This window comes from Vombatus ursinus, unplaced genomic scaffold (genome assembly GCF_900497805.2).
Source record: "Vombatus ursinus unplaced genomic scaffold, bare-nosed wombat genome assembly UNPS02012319.1, whole genome shotgun sequence".
Classification (NCBI taxonomy): Eukaryota; Metazoa; Chordata; class Mammalia; order Diprotodontia; family Vombatidae; genus Vombatus; species Vombatus ursinus.
Genome location: NW_020952097.1, coordinates 2,022,571 through 2,039,728, shown reverse-complemented (window position 1 = coordinate 2,039,728; position 17,158 = coordinate 2,022,571).

The window sequence follows — 17,158 nt, the reverse complement described above, 5'->3', positions numbered from 1 at the left end:
TTGGATATTCCCAGTGTGTACCATAGGCTTGGCACATAAGTAGGTGATTAATAGTGATGGATTGATGGGGAAACTGAGGCTCAAAGGGGCAAAGTGACTTACCCAAGGTCTCAGCAATAAGTGACAGGCAGAATTAGAATTTTAATCCATATCTTCTGATCTCAAATTCAGTGTTCTTTCTGATGTAAGATAGCAGATCATTCAGCAGCAGGACACCTGTGAAACCAAGTTAAATCATTTATTAATGATAATAGTAGCTAACATTTATGTAGCACTTTAAGGTTGGTTTGCAAAGCACTTTACAAATATCCCATTTTACTTCACCACAACCTTCAACTGTAGGTGCTTTATAGCACTTTCTATTTTTGTTGCTGTTCAGTCTTGTCAGACTCTACATGACCCCATTTGGGGTTTTCTTGTCAAAGGTATTGAAGTGGTTTGCCATTTTCTTCTCCAGTTCATTTTACAGATTAGGAAACTGAGGCGAACAGGGTTAAGTGACTTGCCCAGGGTCACACAGCTGGTAAGTGTTTGAGACCAGATTTGAACTCAGGAAGATGAGTCTTCCTGAATCCAGGCCTGGCACTCCATCCATTGCACCACCAAGCTGCCCTATTTGTTATTATTATCCCTACTTTACAAGTGACTTGCTCAGGCTTGCTCAGCTAGTAAGCTTCTGAGGCTGATTCCAGGGCCAGAGCTCTAACTACTGTACCACTTAGTTGCCTCCTATTATGCATCCTAAAGATATAAATGTAGCAAGAGTCATCAGAGAAACCCTGATGAATTTAGTTCCTGCCCTCAAGTAACTTATAGGGGAAGGAGGATATGACATGTGCACAAATAAGGAATGATAAAAGGTAGATTTTTTTTTAAGTGAGGCAACTGGGGTTAAGTGACTTGCCCAGAGTCACACAGCTAGGAAGTATTATGTGTCTGAGGTCGGGTTTGAACTCAGGTCCTCCTGACTCCAGGGCTGCTGTATCCACTGTGCCACCTAGCTGCCCCCCAAGGTAGAATTTGATAGGATCCCCTGCCCCCTAAAAAGGAAGAAAAATTTGAGGATAGAAAGAAAATTTTCAGCTGGGGGACATTGTCACCCACGTTCTATCCTCATATTTTTCTTCCTTTTTTTTCCCCTAAATTTTCATCTTCACCTAACTTCCTCCCTACTCTCAACTGTACATTTTCAGTACATTGTATATCCACAAGTGACCATAGATGTGTGGCTGTTGCCTTGTGGAGCTGTCTCTCCTGGCTCCTATATCCTCCTGGTCAGAAAGAGGTCAGAACTGGACTCTGCTACACCCCTCCCTCTACAGAATTTTAAGCTTAATGAGGAGGGCTAAACTAGTAATCACATGAAGAGGGGTTGGTTAGATATCTTCAAAGTAAAAGGGACTAATACTGTAACTGCAGATAGTTCAGGAAATTTTCCTAAATGCAGAAGCAGCAGCAGATGAGAAATGATGTGGAAGCATCTACCTCCCCAGCTTGATCTAGGGTTTGAAATGTAAAATTTTTATTAACAGAATATGCTTCAAAATTTATCACAAATCAGATCATGTCCAAATATAGCTCATGCTTCATTTCCCATTAATACCCTTGTATCTTTCCCCACTTTGAACCAAAAGAAAAAGACATTCCAATTATAGTCCAAAATACCTTTATGCCAAGAAAACCTAATTTTAAAAGACATAGTACTTAAACTTTTAACTGCCACCTGCCACTCAGGTAAAGGGTCAGCTATTTCCATTCCCAGAACAAGCAACCACCACTGTAATAAATAAGTTCACAACTTCAATTTCCCTAAATTCTCCCAGAAGCCTTTGATGGAATAGATGACTTTACTGTAACCCAAGTGGCTCCTAAAATACTTCATCAGAGGATCTGAGGCATTAGGGTGAGCAGCTATTTTCTCCCAGGGATAGTTGCTTTCTGGTTCTCACCCTATGATCTTTGCTCAGCACCGGAATCATACCATCTCTGCCTTGCTTCCCCGGCCTGGCATTAGGAGGTCTCTGCTGTCTGTTTATGTTTTCTTTTTTTTTTCCTCGTTTCTTTTCTTTTGTTTTTTCTTTTTTTTTCAGCCAAAGACAAGGTTTATTAGAACATCCATCTTATTGGGCAGACTCTTAAGGAGTTTGAATATTAGTAGGCTATTGGCTAGATTATAAGAATCTGAGCCTTGTTTATGTTTTCAAAGGAGGATTATGACTCCCATACAGTGAGGAAGAAGGAGAGATGGAGTGCCCTAAACCACAGTGTGAACCCACCCTCTCTATGTGACTTCTTTCACATGTATTGCTACCTGCCCACCTGATGGGCCTTTTCCTCTCTGGCCTGATGTCCAAAAAGCAGCCCAGTTCCTTGGGTTTTTAACTGCTGTGATTGACACGATCATTAATGACAATGTTCTTGTAATTTCAATTCCTGATTTTAGCAGTTCTTATCTCCTTAATGCAACAATCTGGGTAGAGACCAAGAAAATGTCCGCCTGACTAGTGATTGACTATAGAAGACCATCGGTTCAGAGCTGAAAGGAACCGTAGAGATCCAGTTGTAATGGGAGGTGAAGAGCTGATCAATTTGATGAATTTCCCCAACCAACCTGATGAGATTATGTGTTGTGGACCTATGTTGTAACCTTCCGTGGAGGTGCCTCCTCCCTATGAGACGTTGGGTGAGTCACTAAATCTACCCGGGCCTCCCTTCCTTACCTGTAAAATGAGGGAATGGGGCTAGATGGCCTTCCATCTGTAGATCTGTGATCCATTTGTGCCCTAACCTCTTGCTGAGAGGAGACGGGTAACCCCTCTGACCATTCTCCAGTGACTGGGATTGCTTCTTGTTGACCCCCAGGAAGATGGACTGTTGTCAGAGGAACTGCCTTCTTTTCTTAAACTGTGGGGTGGCAACTCCGTGTGGGGTCGGTGATGGGGTCATGAGTAGAAAAAGTTTAAGAAGCCCTGGATAAGACCACGCTAGTAAAAAATACATCTATTTTAAAAATAACTTAGTTTTTGTTATATTTTGAGCTCCAAGCTACCTCTGCCTTCCTCCCTCCCAACCCCCCCACAAGAGAAGGCCAACATTTGACACAGATATATATGTGAAACCATACAATACTTTCTTTCTCTGGAGGTGGATATCATCTTCCTTTATAATTCTTTTGTAGTTGATTTGAATATTCATCTTGCTCAGAATAGCTTAGTCATTCACAGTCACTCTTCAAACAATATTGCTATTATGGTATACAATATTCTCTTGGTTCTGTTTATTTCACTCTTCATTATTTTATGCAAGTCTTTCCATGTTTTTCTAAAATCAACCTACTCATCATTTCTTACAGCGTAATAGTATTCTATCACATACCACAACTTATTCAGCCATTCCCCAATTGATGGGCATCCCTTCAATTTCCAGTTCTACCACAAAGAGAGCTGCTATAGCGATTTTAGAACGTATATAGATTCTTTTCCTTTTCCCCTTATCATCTTGGGAAACAGATCTAATAGTGGTCTTGCTGAGTCAAAGGATATACACAGTTTTGTAACTCTTTGGGCATAATTCCAAATTGCTCTCTAAAATAGTTGGATAAGTTCACAGTTCCATCAACAATGTATCAGTATCTCAATTTTTTCCCCATCCCCTCCAAAATTTGTCATTTTCCCCTTCTATCATTTTAGCCATTCTGATAGGTGTGAGATGGTATCTCAAACTTGTTTTAATTTGCATTTTTCTAATCAATAATAACAGCATTTTCATGACTATATGTAGTTTTGATTTCTTCTTCCAAAAACTTCCTGTTCATATCCCTTGACCATTTATCAGTTGGGGAATGACTCATATTCTTATAAATTTGACAAAGTTCTCTATATATTTAAGATATGAAGCTTTTACCTGAGAAATATCTACAAAACTTTCCCCCCATTTTTATTTTTTTTGCTTTCTCTCTAATCTTGGCTACATTGGTTTTATTTGAACAAACCCTTTTTAATTTAATGTAATCAAAATTATCCATCTTACATACCACAATGCTCTCTGTCTTTTGCTTATTTGTAAATTCTTCTCCTATCCATAAATGTGATAGGTAATGTGTTCTATGTTCTAATTTACTTATGATATTTTCCTTTATGTCTAGGTCATATGTCCATTTTGACCCTATCTTGGTAAATTGTGTAAGATATTGGTCTATACCTAGCTTCTATCAGAATGCTTTCCAGTTTTCCCAGCAATTTTTTTTTATCATGTGAATTCTTATCCCAAAAGCTTAAATCTTTACATTTATCAAACACAAGGTTATTATAATCATTTACTACTGTGTATTGTATATCTGTTCTAGTCTACTGATCTACCTTTTTATTTCTTAGCTAGTACCAGATAGTTTTGATAATTACCACCTTATAATACAGTTTAAAATCTGGTACTGCTAGACCTCCTTTCTTTATATTTTTTCATTAATTCCTTTGATGTTCTTGACCTTTTTTTTGTTCCAAATGAATTTCATTATTTTTTCTAGTTCAATAAAAACATTTTTTTTTTTGGTAATTCATTGGGATGGTATTGAACAAGTAGATTAGTTTAGGTAGAATTGTCATTTTTATTATATTGGCATGGCCTACCTATGAACAATTAATATTTCTCCAATTATTTTCTGACTTTATCTGGATAAGTGTTTTATAATTATGTTCATATAGTTTCTGGGTTTGTCTTGGCAGGTATACTCCCAGGTATTTCATATTGTTTATGGCTATTTTAAATGAAATGTCTCTTACTATCTCTTCTTGCAGGGCTTTATTGATAATATATAGAAATACTGACAATTTATGTGGTTTATTTTATATCCTGCTACTTTGCTAAAATTATTGTTTCAATTAACTTTTCAGTTGAATCTCTAAGATTTCCAAGTATGCCATTATATCATCTGCAAAAAGATATTGTTTTATTACCTAGTTGCCCATTCTGATTCCTTCAATTTCTTTTCTTCTCTTATTGCTATTGCTAGCACTTCTAGTACAATATTGAATAATACTGGTGATAATAGGCATCCTTGTTTCACTCCTGATCTTATTGGAAAGGCTTCTGGCTTATCTGTGTTACAGATAATGTTTGCTGTTGGTTTGAGGTAGATGCTTATTATCATTTTAGGAAAGGATACAGTTATACCTATGTTTTTAAGTGTTTTTTAATAGGAATTAGTTCTGTATTTTGTCAAAAGCTTTTTCTGCATCTGTTGATGTAATCATGTGATTTTTTTATTACTTTTGTTATTGATATAATCAATCATGTTATAGGTTTCCTTATATTAAACCAGCCTTGGATTCCTGATATAAATCCTACTTGGTTGCAATGGAAACATATGGATATATTGCTGTAGTCTCCTAGCTAGTATTTTATTTGGGATTTTTGTATCAATATTCATTAACGAAATTGGTTTATCGTTTTCTTTCTCTGTTTTTGCTATTCCTGATTTAGGTATCAGCATCATATTTGTTTCATAAAAGGAGTTTGATAGGACTTCTTTGTCTATTATTCCAAATAATTTATTTAATATGGAATTAGCTGATTTTTAAATGTTTGGTAGAATTTACTTGTAAATACATCTGATCCTGATGGTTTTCCCATGCTTAGGAAGCTCATTTATGGCCTATTCAATATCTTTTTCTAAAATAGGTTTAATTAATTAAATATTATATTTCCTCTTCTATTAATTTGGGCAGTTTATACTTTTATAAGTATTCTTCTATTTCACTTAAATTATTAAATTTATTGACATGTAAATGAGCAAAATAATCCTAATAATTTATTTAATTTCATTTTAATTAATGGTATATATTCACCCTTTTCATTTTTTGACACTGATGATTTGGTTTTCTTCTCTCTCTCTCTCTCTTTTAATCATATTAGCCAATGGTTTATCTATTTTCTTGTTGTTGTTGTTGTTGTTGTTTCATAAAAACCAGCTCCTAGTTTTATTTATTAATTCAATGTTGTTGTTTTTTTACACTCCGTTTTATTAGTCTCACCCTTAATTTTTAGGATTTTCAATTTGGTGCTTAATTGGGTATTTTACATTTTTCTAGTTTTTTTTTAATTGCATACCCAATTCATTGATCTGCTCTTTCTCTGTTTTGTTGATGTAAACATTTAGAGACATACATTTTCCTTTGATTACTGTTTTTGTTGCTTTCCATAAGTTTTGGTATGTTGTCTCATTATTATCATTCTTTTTAATAAAATTATTTATTGTTTCTGTGACTTGTCCTTTAATCCACTCATTCTTTAAGATTAGGTTATTTAGTCTCCAATTAATTTTTAATCTGTGTTTTCATGGTCCTTTCTTAAATGTAATTTTTTTTATATTATGATTTGAAAAGGATGCATTTAATATTTCAATTTTCCTACACTTAACTATAAAGTTTTTATGTCCTAATATATGGTCAGTTTTTGTAAAGATGCCATGTACTGCTGAGATAAAGGTATATTCCTTTCTATTTTCATTCAATTCTCTCCAGATATCTATCATATCCAGTTTATCTAAGATTCTATTTATCTCCTTGACAACTTTCTTTCTTTTTTTTTTGTTAGACTTATCTGATAAGGGAAGGTTGAAGTCTCCCACTATTATAGTTTTGCTATCTATTTCTACCTGTAATTCATTTACCTTTTCCTTTAAAAATTTGGATGCTATAACATTTGGTACATATATGTTTAGTATTGATATTACTTCATTATCTATGGTACTTTTTAGCGTAATGTAGTTTCCCTTTTTATTAAATCTATTTGACTAAATCTACATTTTAATTAAATCTATTTTAGCTTTAACTTTGTCTGAGATCATGATTGCTACCCCTGCTATTTTTATATCAGCTGAAACATAATAAATTCTATTCCAGCCCTTTATTTTGAGTCTATGTGTAACTCTCATTTTCAAATGTGTTTCTTGTAAACAACATATTGTTGGGTTCTTGCTTTTGATCCATCCTGCTACTGGTTTCCAATTTATGGATGAGTTCATCCCATTCACATTCAAAGTTATAGTGACTAAATTGTGTACTTAAGTCATCACTTTTTATCCTTTTTCTTTATTTTGACTTGAACTTCCAGAGTGGAGCAGGAGGGGGGAGTAGAGGGAGAGAGGATTTATCCTTTTTATGTTCCCTCCTGCTCCCTCCGATGGAAAATAGCCACTTACAGGAGACTTACAGGGCGAGCAGCCTAGGCTAGCCCAGGTGAGTTTGAGAGGGGAGTTTCTGCACCTCCAGGCCTGGTTGCCTTATTCTGCCTTTCTGTTTCCTTTTCTGAGTCCAGGTCCAAAACTATCAAGTCTAAAGATAGATGTTTCCAGCCTTGGGGATTACTTTGTGGACAATTCCAGGTTCCACACTTGAGTACAAACCTCCTAGAGGTCGAACAACCAGTAGAGTGCTGGTAAATGTTTAATAATTGGTTCTCTGGGAGGGGTGGGAAGGGAGGATGTAGCATGACATACTTTTAAGTTTAATCTGTATTATTTACATTTTTCTCTGTCATTTTCTTTCTTTTTTTGCTTTTTGGTGAGGCAGTCGGGGTTAAGTGACTTGCCCAGGGTCACACAGCTAGCAAATGGTATGTGTCTGAGGCTGGATTTGAACTCAGGTCCTCCTGACTTCAGGGCCAGTGCTCTATCTGCTGCACCACCTAGCTGCCCCCTATCATTTTCTTAATTCTGGGGCAGGGGTGGAGAACCTGCACCTCGAGGGCACATGTGGCCCTCTAGGTCCTCGGGTGCCACCTTTGGCTGAATCCAAACTTCACTGAACAAATCACTTTAATAAAAGGATTTATTCTGTAAAACTTGATTCAGTTAAGTAGATCCAAACTTCACAGAACAAATCCCTGTAATAAAAGGATTTATTCTATAAAACTTGATTCAGTCAAAGGCTACACCTGAGGACCTAGAGGGCCACATGTGCCTTCGAGGTGCAGATTTCCCACCCCTGGTAGGGAATCAATGAAACAACCAAACCTTGAGTTGTAGAATTAGCTGATTACACTCAATCCGGCTCCAACACACCCCTGGAACAGCTGACTTTGCAGAAAAGGAGGAGTGAATCCTCCAAAGAGGATAGGCAGTTAGCTAAAGGGCCAGGAGATCTTGGCCCTGCCTCCCCTTCCATTGTTGTGGGATACTTGGACACTGAAGGTAAGAGATGACTGTGAATGGGAAATATTTGTAGCAGACACTGTAGTAGTCCTGTAGCATAGTAGGCCTATAGTGCCTTTTTCTTCAGTCCTAGTCTGTAATCTCTAAGCACTGATTTAATGTTTATTTGTGTTTGTCTATGTTATTTGATCCTGCTAATAAATTACATCAGAATTAATTTGTATAGCACATATAGGCTCTGAGCTCATTTTCCTAACCCTCACTCTAACACCCAAAACCTTATCTCCTTGTTAATTTTCTCTTGGGTCCAAAGGTAATCAATTTCCTGTCAGCATATTGTATTGACAAAAAAAAAAAAACCCTTTTAATTGGCTGCTGTGCAGGAATGGAATGTACATATGAAGGGCTTGAATGGATGAAAGTTCCCTGTATTCCCCGGTAGCAAGCAAGACAAGAACTGTTACAAAGCTCCGAGTTAGGGAAGGGGTAGCACAAAACCCCTACTTTCTACATATGGGATGCTTTGTGGATGTATGTGAAGTTACCCATATGAGAATCTCTCTGTCTCTGTCTCAGAGCAAGGTCCTCAGAGCAAGGCTAGTACACTCTAAAAGATCTAATGACATAGTGGGGTTCCTCTCTACAGCTCCTGTTTCTATAGCTTATGATCCCCCTTCTAGTATATTTCTTCTAATATCATTATCAGTTAATATTTCCCTGATTATCATCTAACCAGTAATTACTGTCCTAATATCATTCAACCAATTACTGTTTCTTCAACATCAATTAATATCAATTAGTTTTTACAGAGGGATATTTACTGAGAAGATATTGTAAGACCTGAGGTAGAAAAACATCTGCCTGAACCAGGGTACACTTTCTCCTCTATTCACCCGCCCACTTGGTCTCTGGGAGAGTGGGCTCAAACTTAGAGGGCTGCTACAAAGCATTATCCTCACTTCTGGAAGCGACATACCTGGTGGATGAGTAACTCTCTTGTAGGAGAACAGAAATGTGGTATCTTAGCTGCCAGATCAATTCACAGCTGGGCTGGGTCAATCACTTCTCTGCTTAGAGCTTGCTCCTCACCAGACTTAGCTGCTGTGACTACCAGCCACTTCTATGAACTCTAGTTGCTGAAGCTCTGACTATCTGAAGTTCATAAGGTCATAATCCGGGCAATTCCATCTCCAGTACTCATTCACCTAAAATCAGGAAAGCATAGATATAACGGAGGTAGAAGAAATGTAGGTGCCTTGCATTCATAGTCACAAGACATCCCACATGTAGAAAGCAGGTATTTTGTGCTACCTCTTCCCTAACTTGGAACTTTCTAGCAGTTCTTGTCTTGCTTGCTGCCAGGGAATACAGGTAACTTTCATCTATTCAAGCCCTTCATAAGTACATTCCGTTCCTGCGCAGCAGCTAATTAAAAGGGTTTTCTTTTGTCAATACAATATGCTGACAGGAAATAGAGAATGCATACATTTGAACTAGGGAAAGGCCTCTCCATCATGGATTTCCAGAACCAGGCTCCCTAAGCCTCCACGTAGGTTGATATCAGGTAGAGTATATTGTACATGCTCTAAGGACTGGAACCTTATTGGCCAGTCCCTGATTATATTTGAATATCTGATACAATTGGGCATTCAAGATTGAAATGGGATGTCAATCCATGGAGGAAAATAAATAGGGATTCAGAAAGAGGAAGGGAAGGGAGGGAGAGAGACAGAGACAGACAGAGATAGAGACAGAGACAGAGAGATTCTTATATGGGTAATTTCACATATATTCCAGAATGTAACTTCTAGATTGCCTTTGAGCCCAAGGGAAAATTAACAAGGATTGCTGAGGTTTTGAGTGTGAACTTTCCATCCAGAAGTAAACTTGGTAGCAGGTGGGGGAATGTTTTGTAGCAGTCATTTAAAATTTGAACCCACTCTCCCTAGGGATCGAGGTGATAGAGGAGAGTGTGCTTCTGGTTTTGAATGTTCTTGTACTTTGGTCCCTGCTATACCATCATCTCTTTGTAAAGATTACATATTATTAAAATACTGATATTATTTTTAAAAACTAGTTGGTACTACTTGGTTAAATGATAAAAACTGGAGATAGATGATGGGGGGAACACACTGGAGGAGGTTTATGATTTTCAGTAAAAAACAAACAAACAAACTCTCAGAGTTACCCCTAGACCCTGAGGGCTGAAGTAGCTAGCCACACTCCGGGGATCCAGCTCATCTGTACTAGTGGGGTGTTAGGAGACTGAGGCCAGAGCCTATATATGACAAGAGTATTAAAGTAGATGGTTATCGAATACCCTTTAATTTTTTAGTGGAAAGAAAATTGGATTTGGAATAAGAGGAATTGGGTTTGAGTTTTGCTTCTCCCACTCACTATCTCTGTAATTTTGGGCAATTCACAACCTCTTTCTGCTTTGGTTTTCTCATTTGTAAAATAAGGAGGTTGGATTATATGACTTCTAAATTTACTTCCTCTCCTAGATCTTAGATCCTGTGACTCTGTTATTTTTCAACCCCATGTCCCCAGGGAAGCTAATCACAGAGTCCTGTATATAGTGGGTGCTAAATGCTGCTGAGCTGAATTAAATAATATTGAATTCTCAAAAGGAGCCCCTCGAAAGTCCAGTTGTATCTGTGTCTTCTTTGCATATCCCATAGCACCCAGGATTTCAGCCTTAGCTAATTGGGGAGGAGTGCTCAGTCTCCTGGGAAAAAAGAAGATACAAACATAGAAGCAAACAATGTGGGCTCTTAGGAGATGAGCTATCCCTGGCTTCAAGCCTCCAGACCCCAAAGACATTCCCTCAGCCCACCCGTAGGCACGAGCTGTTTGAACTCCCATAGCAGACAGGCCCTTCCTTGTGGAAGGGGCACAGGCCCAAGCTGAGTCAGGAATTCAGGCAGGTGCAGAAGAGCTAAGGGGCTCCCTCTTTCTCTCAGACTGGGAAGGAACCAGGGAAGGGAGAAACCAGGCTGAGCTCCCCTCATCAATTAACAAGCACAAGGGAAGTCTTAATGAAAGACTTTGTCAGGCTCTGCCTTTTTTTTTTTTTTTTTTTGGTAACCACATGCTAACTAGCACCTTTTCTCGGTTGATTATCTCCCATTTATCCTGTCTGTATCTTGTTTGTAAAGAATTGTTTGTGGATTATCTCTTTCATTTGACTGGGAGCTCTTCAGAGAGCAGGGACTGTCTTTGTCCTTCTTTATATCTGCAGCACTGGGTACGGTGACTGTCCCACGGTAGGTGCTTAATACATGCTTACTGACTGTGTGACCTTGGGAAAGTTGCTTCACCTCTCTGAACATGAGGGTATGTAAAATCAACTTAATGCTTAAAATACCTACCTTGTGGTTGTTAAAGCAGGTATTCTTCACCCTTTTTTGTGTGTTATTGGCCCCTTTGGCAGCCTGGTGATGTCAGTGGACTTGTTTTCAGGATGGTAATAATTGATAGCATTTATATAGCACTTTCAGGTTCACTATGAATTTCACTTATGTCATTTGGTCCTCACAATATCCCAGTGAGGTAGGCACTATTATTATTCCAACTTTATGGATGAAGAAACTGAACCAAGGAGAGATTAAATGACAATTAGTAAGTGTCTGAGGCAGGGTCTTCTTGACTCTAGAAGGTCAGCGCTCTTTTCATTTTGCCACCTTAAATGCACAAAATAAAATAAAGCATATAGAATTACAAAAGGAAATCAATTATATTGAAATAGTTAACAAAATATTTTTTTCAAAGTCCAAGGACTCCAGTTCGAGAACCACTACTTTAAAATAATCTGGAAATGGGAATAATGATGATAGTAATAGCAATAATTATGATTATTATTACTACCATTAACCTCCCTTACCTTGGAAGCAATAAAACTCTTAGGGCAGCTTGTGGTTGGGGAAGACACTCAGAGAGTCCCAATACAGTGGGAGAATGGGAAAGGGAACAGAAGAAGGACAAAAGGAAGGTCAGGGTTCTCCTTACCCCCCAAGGGTTGTAAGCAAGGGCAGCCACACAGAGTGGTAGGTACAAGGCTGGGATGACACAGCCTGAGCTGTGTCGTGTGCCCCTCCTGGCCAGGGACAGACTTCCTAGAGAAGTCTGGCCAGGAGAAGGGGAAGGATGATGATGGTGGCTGGTGGTGCTGGGGCAGACGTGGAGAAAGATGAGGCCACAGGAGAAGGGTACAGGGAAAGGGAGGGAGAAAGCCCTTCCCTCCTTCCTAACTACCTTCCCACAAGTCAAGCTTTTCCCGATTCATGTGACGGGGAGGTGGGGGGCAGGGTAGAGCCCAAGGTGAGAGTGGCTTCGATATCCTCACTTGTGGCTTATTAGGGCTTTAACACTGAAAGCTAACACTGAGGCTAAGGCAAAGCAGGGCCTGGGGCCTCTAGGATCAGAGGGAAGTGAGGGCATAGCTCAAGGTGGTCACCAGGGGGCAGCCTGGCCTCACTCAGGCTATGTCTCCTTTCAGGTGCACCCCACCTCCCCCACTTTACCCAATGGACTTCAATAACCTCCGTGGTCCCCCTAGATCTTGCCCCCACAGTCCTCTCCCAACACCTTCCATTACACCCACTCCTCCTCACACAAGAGAGAGGATACAGTGTAGTGTATAGTTACCATACACCCCAACCTTCATAGGTAACATCTCCCTCGACTTACATCTCCTCCCCACCTGTGTGGGTGACTCCACTACCAAAAGGCTCCCTCCCTCACAGAATCCTTTCTACCCAAGGCCAGTAACCCCTCCTTCCTTCACGTACACCTTTCCCCAGCATACACTCCTTCTCACCCTTTCCCAAAATACACCCATCCCTGTCATGCTCACTTTTCCCATGCTCATCAGCCCTCAAGCATAAGCCTCCACATCTCCATGAGCACATTCACACATAACCAGCTTCCCATAAACTCTCCCTCCTACTACCACACGGGTTTATTCCTGCCCCCTCCTCCCTCTCTCACCTTTACCCCACTTCCCAGTGCTCCACCCTTCCTTCTTCTCCCTCTGCCTCAGTGTCCTGACCCTCCTCCCTTTTCCCTTTCTCAGTCCCCTCTATGACCTGTACCTCCTCCTTTTCCCCCTCCTCCCTCTGCAGTACCCCTCTGTCCTCCCCATCTTCCTCCTACCTGCCACCCCCATCCAGTGACAGGGGTTGGGGTGGGGTGGAGGTTGTGATGAGGAAAAAACAGAAGATGTTCAGGACTCTGACTTCCTTTAAATTTCGGCTAAAATCTCACCTGCAAGAAGCCTTTCCCAGTCCCTCTCAATGTAGTGCTTTCCCTCTGAGAATACCCCCAATTTATCCTTTATACATTTCTTGTATACATAGTTGTTTGCATGTTGTTTCTCCCATTAGATTGGGAACTCCTTGAGGGCAGGGACTGTTTTTGCTTTTCATTTTAGATCAAGTTTAACACAGTGCCTGTCAAGTACTTTATCAATGTTTGTTGACTTCATTTAAGAGACATAGAGATGGAGAGACAGAAAGATTGTGATCATAGAGGGAAATTTCAGCATTCAGAGTTATTGGTGATATACTTGTGGGTGAAAATGATGTATTGAGGGCTGTTCCTCACATGTAGCGTGAGGGTGTTGTGGAATGGCTCAAATTAGCAGAATAAGCATCTCTAGACTCTTCTCCCACCATCCTTCTCCAAGGGAGGTATTAATTCCTTCCAGGAGAAGCAGGAGGTTGGGGCCAGACAGATTGCCTATGCTGTCTCATACAGAAGAGGTACTGGGCTGGAATTATATCTGTCTGCTCCCTTAAACATTGTTAATCTAGGAGATGTGACTTTTCAGATTCCAGCTAACTTTGGATTGCTCTTCCATTAGTGGAGGAAGCAGCCCCCTAAGCTTTAAAATATTCAAGGCTTTATGTCAGATTGCATGCCCTCTTGGGGAGGGAGATGGGGAGGGAGGGGGAGAAAAATTAAAACTCAAAAGCTTATGGAAGTGAATGTTGAAAACTATAATCAATCAATTAATTAAAAAATATCCAGGGCTTGACTCCCTTCCCACCAAATACCAGTTCTGCAATGAATACACATAGCAGGTAGCAAAGAAACTCATTTATTCAAGTCAAACAGCAAAAACCAGAAATCATTGGAAGTACAATAGGAAAATATGCACTAGGCAATACAGAGTGAAGGAGCTCTCCCGTTGAGAGTGGGGTAATTCAGCTCAACAGAGACAGAGACTCTTAGATCTCATCCAAGAGGAAGTTCTCCTAAAGTCTCTAGTGTAGCAAACTGGGGTTAGGGACATGACAGAGACTGCTTGCATGTTGGCTTCTTCCCACAGTCTTTTCCTTCAGCAATCTGAAGCAGGGTTGGCATCTTCCATTTACTCTCTCTCTCTCTTTTATTTTTAATGGTAATTTTTATTTATTTTTTTGTTTTCAACATTTACTTCCACAAGATTTTGAGTTCCAAATTTTCACCCCATTTTGCCCCTCCCCCCACTCCAAGATAGCATGCATTATGAATACCCCTTCCCCTAGTCTGCCTTCCCTTCTATCTCTCCCCCCCTTCTCTTAACCCCTTCCCCTTCAATTTTCCAGTAGGGCAGGATGGATTTCTTTACCCCATTTCCTGTAGTTCTTATTTTCCAGTTGCATGTGAAAACATTTTATTTTAAACATGTGTTTTTAAAACTTTGGGTTCCAAATTTTCTCCCTTCCTCCCTCCCCACCCACCCTCATTGATATGGCAAGCAGCTAAATATAGGTTATATATGTGCAGTTATGCAAAACACTTCCATAGTAGACATGCTGTGAAAAACTAACTCTATTTCCCTTAATCCTATCCCACCCACCCATTTATTCTTTCTTTTGACCCTGACCCTCCTCAGAAGTATTTGCTTCTGATTACTCCCTTTCCCAATCTGCCCTCCTCTCTTATCATTCCCCTACTCTCTTGTCCCCTTCCCCCCCTATTTTCCTGTAGGGTAAGACAGATTTCCACACCCAATTGAGTGTGTATGTTATTCCTTCCTTAAGTCAAATCCTATGAGAATAAAATTCACTCATTCCCTCTCACCTTCCCCTGTTTCCCCTCCACTGTAAGAGCCTTTTCTTTTTTGGTTTTTTTTTTTTTAGGATAATTTACCTCATTCTACCTTTCCCTTTCTCCTTCTCCTAGTATATTCCTCTCTCACCCCTTAATTTTATTCTCCAGATATGACCCCTTCATTTTCAACTCACCCTGTGCCCTCTATCTATCTGTCTATATCTGTATATATAATTTTTTCCCCTCCAACTACCCTAATACTGACAAAGGTTTCATGAGTTACAAATATCATCTTTTCATGCAGGAATGTAAACAGTTCAACCTTAACAAGTCTCTTATGATTTTCTCTTTCCTGTTTACCTCTTCATGTTCCACTCAAGTCTTGTATTTGAAAATAAAATTTTCTATTCAATTCTTATCTTTTCATCAAGAATGCTCGAAAGTCCTCTATTTCACTGAATGACCATTTTTTCCCCTGTAGGATTATACTCAATTTTGCTGGGTAGGTGATTCTTGATTGTAATCCTATCTCCTTTGCCCTCCGGAATATTATATTCCATGCCCTGCAGTCCCTTAATGTAGAAGCAGCTAAATCTTGTGTTATCCTGATTGTGTTTCCACAAAACTTGAATTGCTTCTTTCTGGCTTCTTGTAACATTTTCTCCTTGACCTGGGAACTCTGGAATTTGGCTACAATATTCCTAGGAGTTTTCCTTTGGGAATCTCTTTCAGGTGGTGATTGGTGGATTCTTTCAATTTCTATTTTGCCCTCTGGTTCTAAAATATCAGGGCAGTTTTCCTTCATCATTTCTTGAAAGATGATGTCTAGGCTCTTTTTTTTTTTTTGTCATGGCTTTCAGATAGTCCAATCATTTTTAAATTCTCTCTCCTGGATCTATTTTCCAGGTCAGTTGTTTTTCCAATGAGATATTTCACATTGTTTTCTAATTTTTCATTCTTTTGGATTTGTTTTACAGTGTCTTGATTTCTCATAAAGTCACTAGCTTCCAATTGCTCTATTCTAATTTTTAAGGAAGTATTTTCTTCAGTAATCTTTTGGACTTCCTTTTCCATTTGGCCAATTTTGCTTTTAGGGCATTCTTCTCCTCATTGGCTTGTTGGACCTCTTTTGCCATTTGGGTTAGGTTATTTTTTAAGGTGTTATTTTCTTCAGTATTTTTTTGGATCTCCTTTAGCAAGCTGTTGACTTGTTTTTCATGATTTTCTTGCATCACTCTCAGTTTTTCCTCTACTTCTCTCACTTGCTTCTCAAAATCCCTTTTGAGCTCTTCCAAGGCCTGGGACTGATTCATATTCTTCTTGGAGGCTTTGGATGTAGGAGCTTTGGCTTTGTTGTCTTCTTCTGGTTTTATGTTTTGATCTTCTCTGTCACCAAAGTAAGATAATATAGTCTGACTCTTTTTGCACTGCTTACTCATGATCCTGACCAATTACTTGAGTTTTAAACTCTTTGTTAAGGTAAGAGTCTGTTTCCAATGTGGAGAATGTACTGTCCCAAGCTTCGGGGGTTTGTACAGCTGTTTTCAGAGATACTTCTAGGGACCTGTAAATTTTAAGTCCTTCCAAGGTGCTATGATAAGGGGTGAGATGTTTTCTCTCCACCACTACAACAAGCTCCACCGCACCAGCGCTCCTCCTCACCCCAGGACCACCCCTCAGAACTGTGACCCAGATCCAAGCACTGGTAAAGCAAGAGATTCCTGCCTCAGCCCTGGCAAAGAGATCCCTGTAATCCCCCTCTGATCATCCACTTGATTCCCTCTCAGTCTGTGGGCTGGAAGGTCAGGAAAAAGCCGCGGCCACGGGCTGTGCTGGAGACTTGCGGCTGAGACCTACCTCCTCCCTCACCGCAGTCACAGACTTTTCCCACTGACCTTCTAAGTTGTCTTTGGTGTTTATGGGTTGAGAAGTCTGGAAACCGTCACAGCTGCCTGCAATTCAGTCCTCTGA